At 37.7% G+C, this 7,064-nt stretch overlaps 1 pseudogene; it reads left to right on the forward strand.

The window, feature by feature from the left end:
- The window catches only part of LOC110310755, a 31,601-nt pseudogene that overhangs the window by 19,972 nt on the left and 4,565 nt on the right, over nt 1–7,064 (forward strand).

The following is a 7,064-nucleotide window of genomic DNA, read 5'->3' on the forward strand; positions in this document are numbered from 1 at the left end:
AAAACACCCATGGAAGGAGTTACAGAGACAAAGTTTAGAGCTGAGATGAAAGGATGGACCATCTAGAGAGTGTCGCACTTGGGGATCCATTCCATAATCAACCTCCAAACACAGATACCATTGCATATGCCAGCTAGATTTTGCTGAAAGGACCCTGATATAGCTGTCTCTTGTGAGGCGATGCCAGTGCTTGGAAAACACAGAAGTGGATGCTCACAGTCAGCTATTGGATGGAACACAATGGGGGAGCTAGAGAAAGTACTCAAGTAGCTAAAGGGGTCTGCAACCCTATAGGTGGAACAACAATATGAACTAACCAGTACCCCCAGAATTTGTGTCTCTAACTGCATATTTAGCAGAAGATGGACTAGTCAGCCATCATTGGGAAGAAAGGCCCCGTGGTCTTGCAAACTTTATATGCCTCAGTACAAGGGAACACCAGGGCCAAGAAGTGGGAATGGGTGGGAAGGGGAGTTGGGGGCAGGGTATGGGGGACTTTTGGGATAGCATTTGAAATGTAAATGAAGAAAATACCTAATAAAAATGTTTTTAAAATGCCTAGGTATTATCCTACCGAAGCTGTGCCTTGGAAGCTGTTGAGCCTTGGAAAGAAGCTCTTCAGCCAGCCCATGGGAAGGCTGTGCTCCAGCATCACTCAGGAAACTGTCCTGATCATTCTCACTGGGTGCCACGGAGGCAAGAGAGTGTTGTTTCTGTTTTTTTTGTTGTTGTTGTTTTTTAATTGGATATTTTATTTATTTTCATTTCAAATGTTATCTCCTTTCTTGGCTTCCCCTCCAAAAACACCTGTCCCATCCTCGCTCCCCCTGCTTCTGTGAGGTTGTTCTCCCACCCACCAACCCACCTACTCCCCCCTCATTGCCCTGGCATTCCCCTACATTGTGGCATCGACCCTTTACAGGACCAAGGGTCTCTCCTCCCACTGATGTCCTCCTACAAGGCTAGCATAGGATTGCCTTATCAGGAATCATTGGGAGGGGACTCCCTTGGTCCTGTGAAGGCTTCATGCTCGAGTGTAGAGGAATGCGACAGAGGTGAGTGAGGAGTGCATGAGTGGGTGGGGGAGCACCCTCATAGAAGAAGGGGGGAAGGGGGATAGGATAGGGTGTTTGTGGATGGAAAACTAAGAAAAGGGATAACATTTGAAATGTAAATGAATGAAACATCCAATTTAAAAAGGACTCAGAAGTCAATATGCAGCTGATGCTAGGCCCAGAGATCCAACCTGGGATTCGGATATCCAGGGCAATTAGAAGTAGGGTATACCATAATCCACATATTATATTAAGGTCTTTTCTTTCCTAAATTTTGCTGTCACCAAAATGAACATTTTCTAAGACCCAAACCACCACAAACAAGGCACTAGTCACAAATGATGCATTGCCATATAGCTACATATCTTCCTTTGTTTTCCTATGAAGCAAAATGCAAATGCTCTGAGGCCCCCATGCTACTGAGTTTTATGACAATTTTTCTCTACTGCTTACATACATCACAAAGAGGCTATAGAACTCATCATTACAGCTGTCCATTTTGTAATGATAGATGCATATTACACAATGGACATGTAACCAAACCCTTCTTTTCTGACACCTGAAATGACTTAGAATACTGCTCGCACAAGTTCTGCATCAAAAAAGATGGATCATCTGTAGCTTCAGTGTCCTTATAAAAAGACCAGGAGGCATGTATCATGTAGAAAACCAAGTGTGAGAATTTGTCTGTAATCTGTTTATTGTTGGAAAATATCTCCAGCCAATATTCTCCTGTCTCCACACATTGGTTTCAAATGGCAAATTAATCAAGAAAAAAAATAAACATAGCAAATAAGAAAGAATGCTACTTAGTAAACTTTTTTTTTTTTTGGTTTTGGTTTTGGTTTTGGTTTTTTGAGACAGGGTTTCTCTGTGTAGCCCTGGCTGTCCTGGCACTCACTTTGTAGACCAGGCAGGCCTCGAACTCAGAAATCCGCCTGCCTCTGCCTCCCGAGTGCTGGGATTAAAGGCGTGCGCCACCACGCCCGGCTACTTAGTAAACTTTTAACTAAACACGGTAACTGAAAATTTTCATCACTGGCAAGCTATTATTTGGCATATTATTATAAAAAAATGGATCAATTCTAGATGATAAAATATTTACGGAGATTAATGACAAGTTTTGAAATTATATGATAAGGATTAAAACATTTGTTTATAAATATGATTGTGGACATTAAAACATGCTGGTAAAGAAAGAAATATAAATAATATCAGCATAAAAATTAACATGATAAAAATTGCAAATAGAGCCTTCAAAACCAAAACATAAAGTATGTGAAGTACAACTTTCCCAAGTAGAATTACAGGTACTACACAATGACTACCATATTTCAATCTCAGTGCCTACAAACACAATCCTCAGTGCCAGAGAATCTTTGGAAATATAAATTTGGGAGCAGACATTGAACTGGATAAATTGCTCTTCTCAGTGAACCCATTGTAACCCTAAGAGTATCTACACATTGACTAGAAATCTAAATACATTAGAAAAGAGAATTCCTGCTACTGAAGAAGTCATAGATTCAATATGACCTTACTTGCTACTGTTTGCTTTGAAGATGAAAGAAGGAGGTAAATCAAAGAGTACAAGTGACTTTAAAACTGAAAGGTCAGTAAACAGATACTTCTCAGATGTTCCAGAAGAGGCCACTGGCCACGGATATTTTGATTTTAGCCAAATGACACATATTTCCAACTTCCATTCCATATACTAAGATCATTAATCTATTTTTAACTGTATATTTTTTCATTTGTTCTGGAGAAAAACCTACTATACTGAGCTGACAAGCTGACTAAAGAAGAAATATTAAAGAAGCAACACTTCAAAATGAAATCTGATGTTCTCCAGTATATGAAATGGAGTTCAAAGTAAAGAAAGAAGAGGGAAGCAGGAAATCTCAGAGCCATAGCCACGACCATCATCACCAACAACAAAGACACAAAAACTTAATCACAACATAGTCCCAAGTGAAATCACTCACCATTTGACAAAACAATATTTTTAATGACTTTTGAATTTTCACCACTACAATATCAGTAGAGAGTAATATATTACCCTAAAATTTTAAAGATACACTCAACTCCAAATTGTAATACCAAATAAAGAGATAACTTTAAAAGAGCAAGATAGAAATATATAAAGAACAATGGAAATATATTAGGGTATGCTTTAAGTAGACATTCACTAAAAAGTTTTAAAGAAAGTTGTTTACAGTTTTTATAACCTGATAGAAGATGTGACTTAAAAGAAATTCCCAGAAGCAAGTAAAGGACATTAATTAATATGTTATATGTAATCATAAGCATATAAAAACAAAAAGATCACATATGTAAGTACAGAGTTTAGACCATATCTTTTGCAAAAACAATATTTATTAGACATTTTCTTCATTTACATTTCAAATGCTATCCTGAATGTCCCCTATACCCTCCCCCCCCCCGACCCTGCCTTGCTCCCCAACCCACCCACTCCTGCTTCCTGGCCCTGGCATTACCCTGTACTAGGGCTTATAATATTGGCAAGACTAAGGGCCTCTCTTCCCAATGATGGCCGACTAGGCAATTTTCTGCTACATATGCAGCTATAGACATGAGTTCTGGGGGGTATTGGTTAGTTCATATTGTTGTTCTGCCTATAGGGTTGCAGACCCCTTCAGCTCCTTGGGTACTTTCTCTAGCTCCTCCATTGGGGGCCTGTGTTCCATCCAATAGCTGACTGTGAGCATCCACTTCTGTGTTTGCCAGGCACTGGCATCACCTCACAAGAGACAGCTATATCAGGGTCCTTTCAGCAAAATCTTGCTGGCATGTGCAAGAGTGTTTGGGTTTGGTGGCTGTTTATGGGATGATTCCCCAGATGGGGCAGTCTCTGGATCTTCCTTCCTTCCATCTCAGCTCCAAACTTTTGTCTCTGTAACTCCTTCCGTGGGTGTTTTGTTCCCCATTCTAAGGAGGAATGAAGTATCCACACTTTGGTCTTCGTTCTTCTTGAGTTTCATGTGTTATGCAAATTTTTCATGGATATTCTAAGTTTCTGGGCTACTATCCACTTATCAGTGAGTGCATATCATATAAGTTCTTTTGTGATTTGGTTACCTCACTCAGGATGATACCCTCCAGTTGCATCCATTTGCCTAAGTACTCCATTGTGTAAATGTACCACATTTTCTGTATCTATTCCTCTGATGACAGACATTTGGATTCTTTTCTGCTTCTGGCTATTATAAATAAGGCTGCTATAAACATAGCGGAGCATGTGTAGTTATTAAAAGTTGGAACATCTTCTGGGTGTATGCCCAGAAGAGGTATTGCTGGATCTTCCGGTAGAATGTCTTATTTTATTAGGACCCAACAGACTGATTTTCAGAGTAGTTGTACCAGCTTGCAATCCCACCAACAATGGAGGAGTGCTCCTCTTTCACCACAACCTCTTCAGCATCTGTGGACACCTTAATTTTTTATCTTGGCCATTCTGACTGGTGGGAGGTGGAATCACGGGGTTGTTTTGATTTGCATTTTCCTGATGATTAAGGATGTTGAACAGTTTTTTCAGGTGCTTCTCAGCCATTCGGTATTCTTCAGTTGAGAATTCTTTGTTTAGCTCTCTACCCCATTTTTAATGGGGTTATTTGAATTTCTCGATTCCAGCTTCTTGAGTTCTTTGCATATATTGGATATTAGTCCCCTATCTGATTTAGGACTGGTAAAGATCTTTTCCCAATCTGTTGGTGGCCTTTTTGTCTTATTGACAGTGTCTTTTACCTTACAGAAGCTTTGCAATTTTAAGGGGTCCCATTTGTCAATTCTCACTTTTAAAGCACAGCCATTGCTGTTCTATTCAGGAATTTTTCCCCTGTGCCAATATTTTAGAGGCTCCCCCAACTTTCTCCTCTATAAGTTTCAGTGTCTGTGGTTTTATGTAGAGTTCCTTGATCCACTTAGACTTGAGCTTTGTACAAGGAGATAAGAATGGATCAATTTGAATTCTTCTACATGATAACCTCCAGTTGAGCCAGCACCATTTGTTGAAATAGCTGTCTTTTATCCACTGGATGGTTTTAGCTCCCTTGTCAAAGATTAAGTGACCATAGGTGTGTGGGTTCCTTTCTGGGTCTTCAATTCTATTCCATTGATCTACCTGTCTGTCACCGTACCAGTACCATGCAGTATTTATCACAATAGTTCTGTAGTACAACTTGAGGTCAGGTTATTCCACCAGAGATTCTTTTATGGTTGGGAAGAGTTTTGCTATCCCTGTTTTTTTGTTATTGCAGATAAATTTGCAAATTGCCCTTTCTAACTCAGTAAAGAATTGTGATGGAATTTTGAAGGGAATTGCATTGAATCTGTAGATTTCTTTTGGCAAGATAGCGATTTTTACTACATTAATCCTACCAATATATGAGCATGGGAGATCTTTCCATCTTATGAGATCTTCTTTGATTTCTTTCTTCAGAGACTTGAAGTTCTTATCATATAGATCTTTCACTTCTTTAGTTAGAGCCACACCAGGCATTTTATATTATTTGTGACTATTGTGAAGGGTGTTGTTTCTCTAATATCTTTCTCAGATATGTAGCCAGTCTGTTAGTCTATGAATTTAGACCATATCTTACATAATCTTACAGCATGTATACATTTTATGTCCAATGTGAATTTTATTATGTAACATTTTATCAATTTAAATTGTGTAAACTTAAAACACTGAAAAAGTCATGTTAAATGTAACTTTAAAAATAATACATATATACACATATTATATATTATGCATTATGTATTATGTATTATATATTATATTATATATTATGTATTGTATATTATATATGCTATACACAATATATATATTATATACATATATATATATTTTAAATATTCCCCAATGATGACATGGAATTCAGAGTTATATAGTGTGATCTTTTAAAGATTGAATATCTGAATATCATTGATTTTGGACAATTTTTTCATTTGGTTAGTTTATCTAAGAGTTTCTCAGTCCTCCTTATCTTTTTGAAGAATAAACTCTGTAATACTCATATTTTATATTTTTCTTTTAGTATCAGTGAAAGAAATTTTCTTTGGAACATAAATACAAAAATTCTCGATAAAACACTTGAAAGTGAATATAATCTACTTCACCAAATATTGAGTTATTTTCATGCCAGGAAAGTAAAGATTATTTAACTCTCAACCAACAATGAATGCAAAGCACAGCAGGAATTTAATGAATAGTTCTCAATCATAACAACAGATGAAGGACAAACCTTCCTCTATCCTATATTAAAAGGCCAGGATTTGAAGGCCATGCTTTGATATAATGAGCATTATATTTTTAATGTATCTTTTATTTGCTAGATGTAATTGTCATCTCAGAAGCTTCCTGATGAATAAGGTCATCCTTTCTAGTTCTTTCTGAACTCTGGTTGGCTGGTTCAATTCAACTCTTCTGTCTCAAAACTCCTCTCTGAGCTTAATGATTCGTACTGCCTTGCCAGACTTCTGGCTAATTTGTCTGCTTAGAAAAACTTCCTCTGAGTTCCAAAAACTGAATGGCACTGACTACACAGAACTGAACAGAATTGTACAAAGTCAACTGAATCCCAAAACAAACTGCAGTAAAATGTACTGACCTGACCTGAGCTGAAGTCTGCAGCATTGCTGGAACTCAACGACACTCACTGAACTGCCCTCTCTTCCTGACTTACTCTATACTGCTATTAAGTAGCCTCTTTCCTGTATGCTCTTGTGAGAATTTGGTGTATTCTATCTCTGACTCATTCTTTCAGATTTTTCTCAGACTCATCAAATTTTCTTCACCTCAATTAGACGTCACCTTCAAACATGGCAATGTCCTTCTACAAAGTAACTATAAACACATTGATTGAGGTTAAATGTGTGTTTCAATCCTGAATAAACTAAGGCTGATCTTCAATAACAAAATAAATAATAGAAAGCCAACCTTCACGTGGAAACTGAACAACACTCTTCTCAATGATACCTTGGTCAAGG

This window comes from Mus caroli, chromosome 15, assembly GCF_900094665.2.
Source record: "Mus caroli chromosome 15, CAROLI_EIJ_v1.1, whole genome shotgun sequence".
Classification (NCBI taxonomy): Eukaryota; Metazoa; Chordata; class Mammalia; order Rodentia; family Muridae; genus Mus; species Mus caroli.